At 45.5% G+C, this 16547-nt stretch overlaps 2 non-coding genes across 2 annotated transcripts; both read right to left on the reverse strand.

The window, feature by feature from the left end:
- Nucleotides 1–4825: 4825 nt before the first annotated feature.
- On the reverse strand, nucleotides 4826–4897 carry trnaa-cgc (transfer RNA alanine (anticodon CGC)). Its single transcript has one exon. It is a non-coding gene; the product is annotated as a tRNA-Ala (tRNA).
- A 3679-nt stretch (nucleotides 4898–8576) lies between these two features.
- On the reverse strand, nucleotides 8577–8648 carry trnaa-cgc (transfer RNA alanine (anticodon CGC)). The gene has a single exon. It is a non-coding gene; the product is annotated as a tRNA-Ala (tRNA).
- Between the last annotated feature and the right edge of the window lie 7899 nt (nucleotides 8649–16547).

A 16547-nucleotide genomic window follows, 5' to 3' on the forward strand; every position in this document is an offset into this window, starting at 1 on the left:
TAAAGGTAAAAATGTACAAAATGTAATGGAAGATAAAGACTGATAAAGTCCAATTAAAGATAGTTTAAAGGTCTCCAGTTATGTAGTTGGGAGGTCTAGAGCATGAGAGGAATGTTTAATTGCCTGATAACATAAAGTCATAAGGTCATAAGTGATAGAAGCAGAACAAAGACATTCAGCCCATCAAGTCTACTCCACCATTCAATCATGGCTGATCCACCTCTCCCATTTAACCCAATTCTCCTGCCTTCTCCCCATAACCCCAGACACCCGTACTAATCAAGAATCAATCTATCTCTGCTTTAAAAATATCCATGACTTAGCCTCCACAGCTCTCTGTGGCAAATAATTCCACCCTCTGCCTAAAGAAATTAATTCTTATATCCCCCATTTAAAGGAATGTCCTTTAATTCTGAGTCGTATACTCTAGTTGTATACTCTCCCACTAGTGGAAACATCCTCTCCACATCTACTCTATCCAAGACTTTCACTATTTGGTAAGTTTCAAATAGTAAAATAGTGAATTGGTAGTGAGAAGGTGTCAAACAGTTATTTCCCTCAGTAATGATGAGTTTTTCAATCTCATTATTTCTTACCTGAGGGTGTCATGGTGGTGCAGCAGTAGAGCCGTTGCCTCACAGTGCCAGAGACCCAGGTTCACTCCCGACAATGGGTCATAAGTGATAGGACCCATCGAGTCTACTCCGCCATTCAATCGTGGCTGATCTATCTGTTCCTCCTAACCTCATTCTCCAGCCTTCTCCCCATACCTCTAATGCCTGCACTAATCAAAAATCTATCTTTCTCTGCCTTAAAATATCCACTGACTTGGTCTCAACAACCTTCTGTGGCAAAGAATTAGTCCTAAAAGAACATCCTTTATTTTAACATCTGGGAAGAAACCATCCATGAATCAGAAGGTAGCATTTTCAAACTTCTGTACCTCTTGTCTGATGGGAGATGGGAGAGGGGAGAAGAGGGAGTGACCAGAGTAAGTCTGATTATGCTGCCAACTTTGCCAAGGCATTGTGAAGTTCAGATAGAGTCAATGGAAGGGAGGTTGATTTGCATATTGGTCTGGGCCATGTCCACAACTGCAATTTCCTACAGTCTTGTATGGAGCTGTTCCCAAACCAAGTTATGACCCTGATAAAGGAAGCGAGCGGGCAAGGAAGATGATCTTGCCAGGAAGCGAGCGGGCAAGATCATCTCTGATCCCTCTCACCCTGGCCACAAAGCCTTTGAATCACTTCCCTCTGGAAGGCGACTCCGGATTGTCAAAGCTGTCACAGCCAGACATAAAAACAGTTTTTATCCACGAGTAGTTGCTCTACTCAACAGCCAAAAATCTGTAGCCTTCCTTTGATCTGGTATTTTGTTGGTTCACATGCTTGATCAATGGTGTTTTATCATTAACGTTTTATTATTACTAATGTTTAGTGTTTTCTGAGTCATTCTTAACTGTCACTGTATGTGGGCGGAGCACCAAGGCAAATTCCTTGTATGTGAATACTTGGCCAATAAACTTACTTACTTACTTAAAACGTTTTCCACGGCACATCTGTAGAAGTTGGTGAGGGTTTTTGGGTTCAAGGAAGGAGAGGGGTTGATGTGCTCTCTTAGCCACAACTTCGATGTGGCTGGTCCAGAACAAATTACCAGTGATAAATATTCCTCGGATTTTGAAGCTTTTGACCATCTCTACGTCTGTGCTATCGATGTATACTGGGTGAACTGCTTTACTTCCTGCAAACAATTACAATCTCCTTTGTTTTGCTGCTATTGAATGGAACATTGTTGTCTTGGCATCAAGTTACAAGGTTCTCAATCTCTTTTCTGTACTCTGTCTCATCAGATGTTTTTAGTGCATCTTATGTGGGGGTGATGAGGGGGAATAGGGGGAAGCCATTTCCCAGTCACTTACCTGGATGGAGATGCGTCTTTTCTCCGTGTCGCATCTTCGCCCCCACCTCTCAGCCTATCAACTGGATTGGCGCGGCCTTTCCTACCGGAGACAGGCCAGAGCTTCAGCAATGGCGCAACACTGACTTAACATGGCAGAGTGGGATGATGCCTTGCTGGGGATCAACTCTGAGTGTTGAACCTGCTAACTTTAACACCATGGCGCTGTGGTTTGCGGAGCTTCTAGCCGCAGGTGCGGCGCTGACTATAACATCGTGGAGGCCTGGGATCTTTTCCTGGGGATCGCCAGTGTTGGAGCTCCGCCTGTGGTCTTCGGAAGCCGCGGTCTCCGGTAAGAAGCGGCCGATTCGGAAACCACAAGTCGCAAGTGTGTTCCTCCACTCCGACGACGGAGTTCAGATCATCCCGGCGAGAAGGCCTAAACATCGGGCCGTCCGTAGCAGCGACTGCGGGAGGTTCAAAGGTCCCGACCACGGGTGAACAAAGAGGAAGAGTGACTGAACGTTATTGCCTTCCATCACAGTGGGAAACGTTGATTCCGCTGCGGTGGATGTTAATGTTAAACTCAATCATGGATTGTGTCCTATTTGTTTGTATGGCTGTACGGTAACTCAAATATCACTGTACAATTGGTGCATGTGACGACAAATGTGAACTTAAACTTGAACTCATTATTTGATATCCAGCCCACTAGAGTGATGTCGTCTGGGAGCTTGCAGATTGAGTTAGATTGGTATTTGGCTGCAGTCATGAGTGTATATGGAGTGTAGTAGGTGACTAAGAACGCATCCTTATCGGGCACCAGTGTTGAGAATTATCATAGAGGAGGATTTGTCCCCTATCCTGACTCATTGTGGCCTGTTGGTCAGGAAGTCGAATATCCTGTTGCAGAGGGGAGTGTTGACACCAAGTTCCATGAGTTTCAACATGAGCTTGAAGATGAGGTTGGGTGGGATAATGGTATTGAAAGCAGAGCTAGAGTCGATGAGAAGTAATCTGACATAGGTGTTCTTCTTATCCAGGTGTTCCAGGGATGAGTGTAGGACCAGGGTGGAGGCATCAGCCATGAACCTGTTGTACCGGTAGGTGAACTGCAATGGTGACACCTTCACAGAATCATTCTACTCTGTCCACAAAGAATTACTTAACAACCAGTCCCCCGTCTTTGTGGGGAACTCAAGAGGGAGCAGAAGGGGATCACCCACTTGGCATTTCTGTCCGAAATGCTTTAATGCATTAGCCTTATTATCTGCACTGAGATGCAAGATGGGCATGTTCTTCCTGTTAGGTGTATAATTGTCCACCAACATCTGCAAACACTTATGGTAGTAAGTGCACCTGCTGTGTTGTTTAATCTTGGTTGTCAGATGTATGTACCTGCCTTCTCTCCATAGCATGGTCCCTTGCCACAAGGGTACTTAAATATAAAATGAACTGGAGAACTACCCTCTGTGGCAGATAATTCCAGAGATTCACCACTCTCTGTGTGAAAAAAGTTCTTCTCATCTCAGTTTTAAAGGATTTCCCCCTTATCCTTAAGCTGTGACCCCTTGTCCTGGACTTCCCCAACATCGGGAGCAATCTTCCTGCATCTAGCCTGTCCAACCCCTTAAGAATTTTGCAAGTTTCTATAAGATCCCCTCTCGGTCTCCTAAATTCTAGAGAGTATAAACCAAGTTTATCCAGTCTTTCTTCATAAGACAGTCCTGACATCCCAGGAATCAGTCTGGTGAACTTTCTCTGCACTCTCTATGGCAAGAATGTCCTTCCTCAGATTTGGAGACCAAAACTGTACGCATCTATGGAGCGAAGGAAATAGGCAACGCTTTGGGCCGAAACCCTTCTTCCCACCCTGCTTCCTGTAAGGACTCCATCCCCTACTCCCAATTCCTCCGTCTACGCCACATCTGCTCCCAGGATGAGGGGTTCAACATCAGGGCATCTGAAATGTCCTAATTCTTCAGGGAACGGGGGTTCCCCTCCTCCACCATAGATGAGGCACGCACCAGGGTCTCTTCCATACCCCGCAACACTGCTCTCTCTCCCCATCCCTCCACTTGCAACAAAGGCAGAATCCCCCTAGTCCTTGCCTTTCACCCCACCAGCCATCACATACAACAAGTAATCCTCCATCAGTTTCGCCACCTCCAACATGACCCCACCACTCGCCACATCTTCCCATCTCCCCCCATGTCTGCCTTCCGCAAAGACCGCTCCCTCCGTAACTCCCTTGTCAATTCTTCCCTTCCCTCCCGTACCACCCCCTCCCCGGGCACTTTCCATTGCAACCGCAAGAGATGCAACACTTGTCCCTTTACCTCCCCCTTCGACTCCATTTAAGGACCCAAGCAGTCGTTCCAAGTGCGACAGAGGTTCACCTGTATCTCCTCCAACCTCATCTATTGCATCCGCTGCTCTAGATGTCGGCTGATCTACATCGGTGAGATTAAGCAGAGGCTGGGCGATCATTTTGCCGAACACCTCCGCTCGGTCCACAAGAATCTACCTGACCTTTTTGTGTACCTTCGATTTTCCCGCATCTGCAGTTCCTTCTTAAACACATGGTCTATTGCACATTGCTTTTGTTCTTTATCAACATGTTTGATATCTCATCTGTAGATATACCTGATGCTCTTGCCAGCATATCCTCCTGAACTCCTCACTGGTTGATCCCTGGCTCCACAGTAATGGCAGAGTGAGGGACATGCCAGAGTACACGGTTACAGATGGTGGTAGGATCACATTTCAGCTGGTGTTTTTGGTCCACAGTGCCTCATGGATACTTAGCTTTGAGTTTTCACATTTGTAATGACTCTCCCTCTTTCTCTCTCCCCCACCGTGCCACCGTGCCACCGTGCCACCGTGCCACCATGCCACCGTGCTGCCAAAGTAAAAGCAATGCTGGAGATGCCGGGGATTGAACCCGGGACCTCACACATGCGAAGCGTGCGCTCTACCACTGAGCTACATCCCCAGGCACTTGAAGTTGGATTATATGCCTTGTATTTTGATCTGATCAAGGTTTCTAAATTAGGTTGATTTCTAAGATTAAACCTGGGTTGCCCATAGAACAAATGATGTGATTTTTCCTAGTGCAACAGAAAGCGGGAACAATTGGAACTTGCAGGACTGAGATGAATAGATTTTTGTTGGATGTGGGGAATGAGTGATAAAGAGATCAGGAGGCAGTTCATGGTCTATGGTATAGAACCAATGGGTGGTGGAATGGTGCAGCTGGCGGAGCTGCTGCCTCACATCTCCAGCAACCGGGTTCGATCCTGACCTTGGGTGCAGGCCCTGTGAAGTTTACACAGTTCCCCTCTCTCTGCGTGGGTTTCCTCCGGGCACACTGTTTTCCTCCCAAATATGTCCTGTTTGATAGATTAACATAGAAACATAGAAAATAGGTGCAGGAGGAGGCCATTCGGCCCTTCGAGCCAGCACCACCATTCATTGTGATCATGGCTAATCGTCCCCAATCAATAATTGGTGCCTGCCTTCTCACCATATCCCTTGATTCATCTAGCCCCTAGAGCTCTATCTAACTCTCTCTTCAATCCATCTAGTGAGTGATTTGGCCTCCACTGCTCTCTGTGGCAGGGAATTCCACAAATTCACAACCCTCTGGGTGAAAAAAAAAATCTCACCTCAGTCTTAAATGGCCTCCACTTTTTTCTAAGACTGTGGCCCCTGGTTCTGGACTTGCCCAACATTGGGAACATTTTCCTGCATCTAGCTTGTCCAGTCCTTTTATAATTGCATATGTTTCTATAAGATTCCCCCTCACCTTCTATACTTCAGTGAATACAAGCCTAGTCTTTTCAATATATCATCATATGACAGTCCCGCCATCCCAGGGATCAATCTCGTGAACCTACGCTGCACTGCCTCAATCACAAGGATGTCCTTCCTCAAATTAGGAGACCGAAACTGTACACAATACTCCAGATGTGGTCTTACCAGAGCCCTATACAACTAGCCAATGTACTGTATAATGCCCTCTTAGTGTGTAGGTGAGTGGTTAAATCTGGTTTAGTTAATGAGAATACGTGAAGAATAAAATAGGATTGGTGTAACTGGGTAATAGATGGTCAACACATACTCGGTGAGCTGAGGCCTGTTTCTGTGTTGTAGGATTCTATAACTATAAATTCATATTTCATAACAGGGAGGTATGGTTGAAGTATGGCTAGGAAATGTTTGGAGGGACATGGGCCAAATGTAGACACATGGGGGACTAGCTCAGATGGGCATTTTGGTTGGCCAAAGGGCCTGTTTATATGCTGTATGTCTCAATGACTCAACAACTCTGTATACCATTTATGTTGTCAATCTTTGCAATAACTCTTGACAACAACATACAGTGCATTGAGAAAGTATTCAGACCCCTTCACTTTTTCCACATTTAGTTACATTACAGCCTTATTCTAAAATTGATTAAATTATTTTTTTTTTATCAGCAATCTACACACAATAGCCCACAATAGAAAAAAGTGAAAACAGGCGTTTAGAAATGTTTGCAAAATAATTAAAAATAAATAACTGTAATATCACATTTACATAAGTATTCAGACCCTTTACTCAGTACTTTATTGAGGCACCTTTGGCAGAGATTACAGCCTCAAGTTTTCTTGGGTATGACGCTACAAGTTTGGCACACCTGTGTTTGGATAATTTCTCTCATTCTTCTCTGCAGATCCTCTCAAGCTCTGTCAGGTTGGATGGGGAGTGTTGATTGATGCACAGCTATTTTCAGGTCCCTCCAGAGATATTCGATCGGGTTTAAGTCCGGGCTCTGGCGGGGCCACTTAAGGACATTCACAGACTTGTCACAAAGCCACTCCTGCGTTGTCTTGGCTGTGAGCTTTGGGTCGTTGTCCTGTTGGAAGGTGAACCTCTGCCCCAGTCTGAGGTCCTGAACGCTCTGGAGCAGGTTTTCATCAAGGATCTTTCTGTACTTTGCTCCGTTCATCTTTCCCTCAACCCTGACTAGTCTCCCAGTTCCTGCCGCTGAAAAACATCCCCACAGCATGATGCTGCCACCACCATGCTTCACCGTAGGTATGGTATTGGCCAGGTGTTGAGCGGTGCCTGGTTTCCTCCAGACGTGACACTTGGCATTCAGGCCAAAGAGTTCAATCTTGGTTTCATCTGGCCAGGGAATCTTGTTTAGGTGCCTTTTGGCAAACTCCAAGCGGGCTGTCATGTGCCTTTTACTGAGGTGTGGCTTCCATCTGGCCACTCTACAATAAAGGCCTGATTGGTGGAGTGCTGCAGATATAGTTGTCCTTCTGGAAGTTTCTCCCATCTCCACAGAGGAACTCTGGAGCTCTGTCAGAGTGACCATCGGGTTCTTGGTCACCTCCCTGACCAAGGTCCTTCTCCCCTAATTGCTCATTTTGGCCAGGCGGCCAGCTCTATGAAGAGTCCTGATGGTTTCAAAGTTCTTCTATTTAAGAATGACGGAGGCCACTGTGCTCTTCGGGACCTGCAATGCTGCAAAAAATGTTTTATACCCTTCCACAGATCTGTGTCTCAACACAATCCTGTCTCGGAGGTCTACAGACATTCCCTTCGTCTTCATGGCTTGGTTTTTGCTCTGGCATGCACTGTCAACTGTGGGACCATATATAGACAGGTGTGTGCCTTTCCAAATCATGTACAATCAATTTAATTTACTGCTTGTTGACTCCAATCAAGTTGTAGAAACATCTCAAGGATAATCAATGGAAACATGATGCACCAAAGCTCAATTTTGAGAGTCACAGCAAAGGGTCTGAATACTTATGTAAATGGGATATTTCAGTTATTTCTTTTTAATTACTTTGCAAAAATTTCTAAACACCTGTTTGTAGTATTGTGTGTAGATTGATGGTAACAAAAGAAGAAATATAATCCATTTTAGAATAAGGCTGTAATGTAACAATATGTGTAAAAAGTGAAGGGTTCTGAATACTTTCTGAATGCACTGTTGGCTTTATACAACACTTTAGCAGTGCGTGAGGCTGTAGCTTATCTAGATGGGATGGCTTTCACCCATCGGGAGAATCTGTCTACTATGAACAAAGCTTCAGAGTACCCTTGGCAGTGAGGATGGGAAATATAATCACCTTGTAAATGCTTGAAAGGTCACACCAGGGCAGGAGCTTGTAGTGGGGGAGGTCCGTATTTGAACCTGCTTTCGCTTTTATATTGTGAGGTATTGTGCGTAGTTTGATGATTAACAAAATGACTGTAATCAATTTTAGAATAAGGCTGTAATGTACAAAAATGTGGAAAAAGTGAAGGGGTCTGAATACTTTCTCAATGAACTGTACGTCACTTCCAATTACAAATCATTGTTACGAAACTGAGAAAGGAAAAGAGACAGCTTTAACTGGAAATAGCAGCTACTCAAAGATTATAATATGCTCCCTCATCCAATTCATACTCCTGGTAGACTGGGCTTCATAATGTCACTGGATAAATCAGAGAGACTTCAAGATTTAAAATTCATGCCATTTAGTCCAAGAATCCATGCTGCCCAAAGATTTTAAAATTCATGCCATTTAGTCCAAGACTCCATGCTTCTCTCTCTCTCTCTCTCTCTTTCTCTCTCTCTCACTGTGACTCCATGCCACCGTGCCACTATGCTGCCAAAAGCAAAGCAATGCTGGAGATGCCGGGGATTGAACCCGGGACCTCACACATGCGAAGCGTGCGCTCTACCACTGAGCTACATCCCCAGGCAATTGAAGTTGGATTATAATGCCTTGTATTTTGATCTGGGGCCTGTCCCACTTTGGGCGTCATTTGCGCGTCATTTGTGCGACATCATTTACACGTTATGACGCACGACGTGTGATGCATGCATGGCGTGCATTATGCACGCATGGTGACGTAGGCAGTAACGTTACGTGGGCAATGAATGATAAAGAGATCAAGAGGCAGTTCATGGTCTATGGTGTAGAACTAATGGGTGGTGGAATGGTGCAGCTGGCAGAGCTGCTGCCTCACATCTCCTGCAACTCGGGTTCGATCCTGACCTTGGGTGCAGACCCTGTGAAGTTTACATAGTCCCCTCTCTCTGCGTGGGTTTCCACCGAGCACTCTGTCTTCCTCCCAAATAAGTCCTGTTTGATAGATTAACTGGCCAATGTGCTATATATTGCCCTCTAGTGTGCAGGTGAGTGGTTAAATCTGGGTTTAGAATAATGAGAATGTGTGAAGAATACAATAGGATTGGTGTAACTGGGTACTAGATGGTCAAGACATACTCGGTGAGCTGAGGCCCTGTTTCTGTGTTGTATGATTCTATCACTATAAATTAATATTTCATAACAGGGAGATGAAGATGTACGGCTAGGAAAGGTTTGGAGGAACATGGGCCAAACGCAGACACATGGGGGACTAGCTCAGATGGGCATTTTGGTTGGCCAAAAGGCCTGTTTATATGCTGTATGTCTCAATGACTCGATGACTCTGTATACCATTTATGTTGTCAATCTTGACAACAACATACGTCACTTCCAATTACAAATCATTGTAACAAAACAGAGAAAGGAAAAGAGACAGCTTTAACCGGAAATAGTAGCTGAAAGATTATAATATGCTGCATTAAATTTTAAAATCAATGTACATCCCTCATCCAATTCATACTCCTGATAGACTGGTCTTCATAATATCACTGGATAAATCAGAGAGACTTCAACATTCAAAATTCATGCCATTTAGTCCAAGAATCCATGCTGCCCAAATATTCATGTGCAGGTTGAACACCAATTTTCCAGTAATGGATGGAGCACCCACCTCTATAATCTAGATTATATCAAAATTATGAAAACTCAGTTGAAATGTCATGTGTGGCCACAGGTGGTGCTGTAAGTGTTGAGTGATGGCTTGATTGTAATCATGTATTGTCTTTTCACTGACTGGGTGGCACGCAACAAAAGCCTTTCATTTTGTACCTCGGTACACGTGACAATAAACTAAACTACTAAACTAAAATAGTTACCTCACAGCTTCAGTGACTTGAGTTCAATCCCAATTTTGGATCAAGACTCAAGACTGTTTTATTGTCATATGTCCCAGATAGAACAATGAAATTCTTACTTGGAGCAGCACAACAGAATATGTAAACATAGTACACTTTAAACAATATAATAAACAAGAAAGAAAGTTCAGTGTGTGTATATATACACATACTCACAAATAAACACACATACACACACACACACATATATATATGTATACTAGACTAAGTGAGACCCGTTGGGTCCCATGTTGACACGGGAGGGCTGGTCCCCTGACGCAATATTCCACCTCTCCACCAATTCCACCTCTCCACCAATTACTTCAACCCAAACAACTATTTGCAGTGCATTTTTACTTCAACCCAAACAACCATTTGTAATGCATTTTTACTTCAAACCAACCATATTTTCATTTTCAAACCACATTAAGGGCACTCACAGTTGAGTAGACATGTGTTCAGTGTTATTCAGAGCTCAGAGAGACATGACCCTCTGAGTTCCTCCATCTTACAGAGACTGAGTGAGACACACCACTTCCTGGTTTTATAGTCCCTCCCCCTCCCTCCAGCAGGGGCAGCAGGGAGAATGGCAAATTATTTTAAAACATTAATATCTCTCTGATTTTTCATCGATGGGAAAAATCCTCCAGTCCCGGAAGGCAGGGAGGGGCTCTGAGCGAAGTGGCCAAAGATGACGGTCGTAGGTTGCGCCGTTCTCTCGGAAATAGCAGCACAGCGAGCCAAAAGCAGTCAAGATCAGACTTTTAGTAATATAGACACACACACACGCACACACGCACACACACACACACGCACACACACACACACACACACACACAAAAACCCAAACACACACACACAACACCAATAATAGTTGAATAATAACAATAATAGTCTATTGTGGTTTAGAGCTTACTTGGGCCTGATTGGTGGGCCTGATCTCACACAACGATGAGAAGGCCTACCGGGAGGAGGTGGCTGATCTAGCACTCTGGTACCATGACAACAGCCTCCTCTTGAACATCAAAAAAACTAAGGAGCTGATCGTGGACTTTAGGAGGGCACATCATCCGAGGACGTACACTCCATTGAGGATAAACGGGGATACTGTGGATAGGGTGAACTATTTTAAATATCTGGGAGTCCACATTTCTGAGGATATGACATGGACATTTCACGTTGCAGCACTCGTGAGTAAGGCAAGGCAGCGCCTTTACGACCTCAGGCAATTGAGGAAATTCAGAGTGTTTCCGAGGATCCTCCAGTGCTTCTACGCAGCGGCTGTGGAAAGCATCTTGTCCGGAAATATTACCATCTGGTTTGGGAATTGCGCTGCCCAGGACAAGAAGGCTCTGCAGAGAGTAGTGCATTCGGCCGAATGCACTATGGGAACTTCACTCGCTCCCCTGCAGGAACTAAACACCAGGAGGTGCAATTCCAAAGCCAATAAAATCATGGGAGACCCCTTCCACCCCTGCAACGGACTGTTCCAGCTGCTACGGTCAGGCAAACCCCTCTGTTGCCATGCTGTGAGAACGGAGAGGTTGAGAAGGAGTTTCTTCCCAGAGGCCATTCGGACTGTAAACTCCTATCTCACCAGGGACTAACTTTACTGAACGTTGTTTCCTTCCAATATTTAATATGTGAAAGAATATGTGTGTGTTTATGATTGTGTTTATACAGGTGCACAACCTTTTATCCGAAAGCCTTGGAACCAGACACTTGTCGGATTTCGGACATTTTCGGATTTCCGAATGGAAGATTTTTAGCGTAGATTAGGTAGGTAGCGCGGGCGGCTTGAAAAGTCTGGAGCGGCTGCCTCCTCCCCGGGGAATCATTGTAAATCATTGCATAAATGTTAGTCAGTTAGTTTGGAGGGATTTTATGGGGTGGTGGTGGGGTGTGAAGGGGGAAACTTTAATTCTTAGTCCCCTACCTGGTCTGCGACTCCCAACATCGCAGAGCTGGGAGCTCCGTCCGGCCGCGGGCGGCGCCGGTTGTAGCTCCGACCCTGGCAACTCTACCCCTGGCTGCGAAGCGCTCTAAATCCAGCGCCGCCCACGGCCAGACGCCCGCAGCGCCAGCTCCGCGAATGTTGGGAGTCGGCGGCCACAGCGCTCCGGAGCTTACCGCACGGTGACCCGGTAAGGCATTGCCCGCTCCCCGCTGGTATCCCAGCGCTGCGACGCTGCCGACTCCCAACATTCGCGGAGCTGGGGCTGCGGGCGTCCGGCCGCGGGCGGCGGTGGATTTGGAGCGCCTCGCAGCCAGGGGTAGAGTTGCCGGGGTCGGAGCTACAACCGGCGCCGCCCGCGGCCGAACACCCGCACCCCCAGCTGGGAGTTGGCGGCCACAGCGCTGCGGAGCTTACTGCACGGCGCGACCCGGTAAGGCATTGACCGCTCCCCGCCTCTCCGACCAGGTAGGGGACTAAGAATTAAAGTTTACCCACTTCACCCCCCCCCCCCCCCCCCCCCCTTCACATAAAAGCCCTCCAAACTAACTGACTAACATTTAAGCAATGATTACAGATGTTTAAGTGTCTCCCCGGTCTCCAGGGAGGAGGCAGCCGTGACAGTAGTACAGACCTGGGTTGACCTTGGGTCGTTTCAGGTCAAGTTTGGCGTCAAACGCGAGCTTTGGTGTGCAGACGACATCCTGGGGAAAAATGGCCGGTTTTCGGAGTTTTTCGGTTTCCGGAACTCCTGATAAAAGGTTGCGCACCTGTAGTTTGTTTGGTTGTTTGTTGTTTGTCTTTTTGCACAAAGTCCACGAGCATTGCCACTTTTCATTTCACTGCACATTTCGTATGTGTATGTGACGAATAAACTTGACATGACTAGACTTTTTGAGGTTGTAGTGTTTAATAGCCAGATAGCTGTAGGGAAGAAGCTGTTCCTGAACCTGGATGTTACGGTTTTCAGGCTCCTGCACCTTCTTCCCATTGGGTGCATGGCCAGGGTGGTGTTGGTCTCTGAAGATGCTGGCTGCCTTTTTGAGGCAGCTACTCGGGTAAATCCCTTCGATGGTGGGGAGGTCAGAGCCGCTGATGGACTGGCAGTGTTCACAACTTTTTGCTGTTTTTTTCGCTCCTGGGTATTCAAGTTGCCGAATGCAACCGGTCCATATGCTCTCTGCTGTACACCTGTAGAAGTTCAAGAGAATCCTCTCTGACATACCGAATCTCTGTAATTTTCTCGAGAAGTAGAGGCGATGCTGTCCACATGGAGATATTCTGTTCTCTCTGTAACCACATGAGTTTCTCCTGCATACCAAGGACATGCAGATTTGGTTGGTATATCAGCCATTACAAATTGGCCCCAGTGTGTGGATGGGTAATGGAATATGTGAGCTGATGGTATTGACGATATGTGGAGGTTTTAGTGTAGGTTGATGCTTGATGCTCATCACAGATTTGGTGGGAAGAAAATACTGTTTTCATGCCATATTAATCAAAAACAATTGGGAGTTGTTTTTTTTCTTTTAAAAGGATGATATTTGTTCTGACTCCTCACCGAGTCTTCCTTAAGCACCCCCCACTTTTTTTGACAATGATTTACATCTAAGAAGCTGATCTTCTTTACTAAGTATGTGTCTGGCAAAGTTACTTGCCCATACCCCAACATAAATCATTTGGTTTAATTTTGTTTAGTTTAGAGAGGCAGCGCAGTCTGCACTGACCAATGATTCTCACACACTAACACTATCCATTTATACCAAGCCAATTAACCTACAAACCTGTACACCTTTTGAGTGCGGGAGGAAACCAAAGATCTCGGAGAAAATCCATGCGGTCACAGGGAGAACGTACAAACTCTGTACAGACAAGCACCCTTAGTCGGGATCGAACCGGGGTCTCCGGCGCTGCGAGCACTGTAAGGCAGCAACTCCAGCGCTGCGCATCCATGCCACTCCTGCTCTATCTTTGCCCCTTTTCTATATCGATTTAAAACCCAGCTGAATTATGATTGGTGTCTCCCAAATGCTCTCCTGCTGCTGCCTTTTCACTTGTCTGTGTTCTTTCTTTAAAACACTCCAACACCACTCCTCTCCTGTTGGGCTTACTAGACACAAAGTTTAAAAAAAAAGATATATTTCAAGAACCCTGCACTTTCTGTACTTTCTCTAGGCTCAGGACTCAGGGTTTTCGTAAGTAGCAGAGCAGCTACCTCGTAGGTCAGGTCGGGGGAAGTTCCCCCCGCCACGGGAACAATGCAATCACGTGCTACCTGCTCCATGGTCAGATAGTCGGTGACTAACTCGTCTCCTCCACCTGGTTTGCCAGGTGAGGAGGGGGCTGTGGACCCCCAGCAGGACCAAAAACAAGTCCTGTCAAATGGTGGAGGAGCTCCTAGCGAGCCAACGGCCATTCACACTTCAGTGAAAGTTGCGATCACTGTCATACACAGCATTGTAAGGTACCGTGCCCATTGATGTTTTCAACAATGAGTATGATGATCTATCCTTTATGCTGTGACTGTCTCAGTGATGGCAGAATAGCTAACATTCCAATACTACAGTAAAACTCAAATAATTTGGTACCTTTTGGACTTTGGTGAGACTCGACCTGCTGACTTACCAGAGAATTGGACATTACAATTAATATCCCAAATTAGTTTAAATCTTGCAGCCTCTTGTGTCTCGAGTTTTAATTAGCTTCTTTAAATATTACACAGTCGAGTATTAAATGTTTCATGGAAACAGGAACAACCGAGCCAAATGCCAAACCATTGGGCTTTCTGAATAATAAATTATTAGAATTTTATTATTTTACAGTTTGTTTGGACTTCTCCGAAACATACACACATATTTTCTCATCTATTTCCCTCTGACTGTTGGCTCTTCAACAGTACACCTCACAAGGTGATTGCCATGAAAACAGAAAATGCTGAAAACCTCAACAGGTCAGGCAGAAAAAGAAGGGTCGCGACCCGAAAATGTCACCTATTCCTTTGCTCCATAGATGCTGCCTCACCTGCTGAGTTTTTCCTGCATTTTTGTCTACCTTCGATTTTTCCAGCATCTGCAGTTCTTTCTTAAACGCATTAGAACCTTACAAGTCAGCTGTAAATATTATTTGCAGCGTCTCCTGCCTCTGTCCTGAATTCCCACACTGGCCAACTTTGTGACCATCAACGATAATCATAGTGTGTAGGAAGGAACTACAGACACTGGTTGAAACCGAAAACAGACACAAAAAGGCTGGAGTAACTCAACGGGTCAGGCAGCACCTATGGAGAAAAGGAATAGGTGACATTTCGGGTCGAGATCTTTCTTCAGACAGAGTCAGTGGAAAGGGAAGCCCTGACTCTCAGTCTGAAGAAGGGTCTCGACCCGAAACGTCACCTATTCCTTTTCTCCATAGATGCTGCCTGACCAGCTGAGTTACTCCAGCATGTTGTGTCTGTCCAATGCTTACCATAGCTTGTGTACATTTAGATTGGGTTGTTCTGTTTAAAGTTTTCAGTTGACTGTTAAGCATGCGTGCTTTTTATTCTATCAGACTGAGGGAACTAAAGCTGATGATTTTACAAGCTTCAGCGAAGGTTAACTAATTGACAATTATTTGAATATCACAAGTGTTACAAGTAACAAATCCAGCATGATATTGCAGGAGCATAAAATAGACTAGGGGCAGGAACAGGCCATCTAGCCCTTCAAGCCAACCACTATTCATCAAGATCAAACTTTGCTATCATTTTCATGCCCTATCTCCATACTCCTTGATTCCCTCTATAAAATTACCTTTGTCACTATTCATAAATATTCAGCGGCAGAGGTGAAAATTAAGCTGTAACCTCCATTGATTTCTTGGCTGACCCTTGATATCTGGTTTATAACCGCGCTCTGTGTGGAAAACAGCAAGCAAACAAAAGTGCAAAAAATTAACAAGGTATGTTAATCAAAGGCACGTTATTTCACCATAATTTTCTGGGATATTTATGGATGTTTTATTTCAAACCTGCAGCAAATGTTGGGTCATCCTGCATGCACAACATCCCAATGAATCTTACAACTGATAAGTCAATCAGTAAAATGCAGTCATTATAAAAATCGTCAAATACAGCAAACTACTCCCACAGAAGGAATCCCAGGCATCCCTGATGATCATGGATCGGTGACGTTTCAGGTCAGGACCCTACTTCGGACTGATTGTGGGGGAGGTGGAAAAAAGCTGGACGAGAGGAGAGGCAAACAAAGCATAGCGGGTAATAGACACAAAATGCTGGTGTCACTCAACGGGTGAGGCAGCTTCTCTGGAGGGAAGGAGTGGGCGACCTTTTGGATCGAGACCCTTCGTCTGCCTCACCCGCTGAGTTAATCCAGCATTTTTGTGTCTACCTTCAATTTAAAACAGCATCTGCAGTTCTTTCTTACACGTAGCTGATAATAGATGGACACAGACGAGAGGGGGAGAGGGGTTGATAGGAAGATTGCACAAAGGCCAGAGATTAGGACGGAAGGTGAGACAAACAGGTTGAAGAGTTGTGAATTGTGAAGCGAGAGAAAAGAGTGTCGGAGGCGGGTGTGTAGTGAAATTGTTGCGAGTAGAGAAGGGTAGGTGTGAGGGAGAAAGAGGAGGGGGGTGAGGTTTGTTAGAGATTATCTAATA

The sequence above is a fragment of the Leucoraja erinacea genome, chromosome 11 (genome assembly GCF_028641065.1).
Source record: "Leucoraja erinacea ecotype New England chromosome 11, Leri_hhj_1, whole genome shotgun sequence".
NCBI classification, from domain to species: domain Eukaryota; kingdom Metazoa; phylum Chordata; class Chondrichthyes; order Rajiformes; family Rajidae; genus Leucoraja; species Leucoraja erinaceus.